Here is a 1,294-nt window from a genome sequence, read left to right as displayed (position 1 = left end):
CGTACTCTGCCTTGGTATTATGAGTGCTTTCGTTTCTGAGTAAATCTGGATTCACTGTCTCGGTAGCAGAGTCAACGATACTCGTTTCTACTGTTGAGTGATACTTCCTAGCGGGACGTTGGTATTCATAACAGAGGAGCTAAAAATGGCATTTGTCTCTTATAACTACTTAGGTATAGTTGTCTGTAGGAAAGCTAAATGCAACTAAAGCGACTCCAGCTGTGGGCGTACACCTTCAGGATAATTCCGTTGCAGAGCCGTTTTCCGTGACCGTATGTTAATAAACTATGCATACGCACGGTATCTCCTCCAGTTTTCTACTGCATGGGTAGAAACAAGATTAATATTGCTGAACAGCAATAAAGTGTAAAAAAGTTGAAAGGAGAAATAGACGCGAAACAATACGCCCACGGAACTAGTTAAAGCCTCTTCAATTGTTATATTACCCTACTGTTAGGCCAATGGCCCTATGACTATATATGGCCAGCACATTTCCAGTCCCATCTCAGGATTCCAAAACAGAACGAACCTTTGGCTTTAGTGCAGGTGTCAAGAGGAATCACTGGCGTTGCGGTTAAATAGTCTCCCAGTTGCACGGGACTTCGAAGAATGACACGGTTGACTTGTGCGTGACTTCATAATACCACCGATTACGTGGTGGCTGTTGGCCCGTGAGAATTAACAAGGGAAGTGCAGGCGATAGCGATCAAAATGAGGTGAGGGAGCATGCTATATATTAATTGTTTGCCCAACTCTCGTTCTCGTTAACAGGCTAATTTGGGCTTGCACATTTGCAATTACACAGGATGACATGGCACCTAGATCATGCCAGCAGCTACGGTTGACAATATATCATTCTACTCAAATATTATGCCGTCAACCTCGAACATCAAGTGGTGACCTACTTGCACACAACGGATTTCCTTATCATAATTCTCAACTCTGATCGGTTGAAGAATCCGTTTAAAAGTCTGTCAACTACTTTTTGGAATAATTCATCCCTCCCTCTCTCCTAATTTGCCGGTCATTAATCAATTAGTAGAGTAAAGGTTATCGTAATATGAGTCCACTTATTTTTTAGGTGTTAAACTTAAATTTTCTTAGTAATACCATCTTAGGTGTAAAGAAAGGAAAGAGAACACGCTTGTGATCTCACTTTGGTTATGGACATGCGCTAAAGTCACTAGCTAGGATGCTACACATCCCACTGCCATCTGTCGGCCATCAACACAATGGTTGCTCACTCACTCGGACTTGGCAATGACGATGAAGCGTCCACTGCAATGAAAAAGGA

Source organism: Echinococcus granulosus (genome assembly GCF_000524195.1).
Source record: "Echinococcus granulosus chromosome Unknown EG_S00080, whole genome shotgun sequence".
NCBI classification, from domain to species: domain Eukaryota; kingdom Metazoa; phylum Platyhelminthes; class Cestoda; order Cyclophyllidea; family Taeniidae; genus Echinococcus; species Echinococcus granulosus.
The sequence above is the reverse complement of the archived record's forward strand: the minus strand, read 5'-3'. Positions refer to the sequence as shown.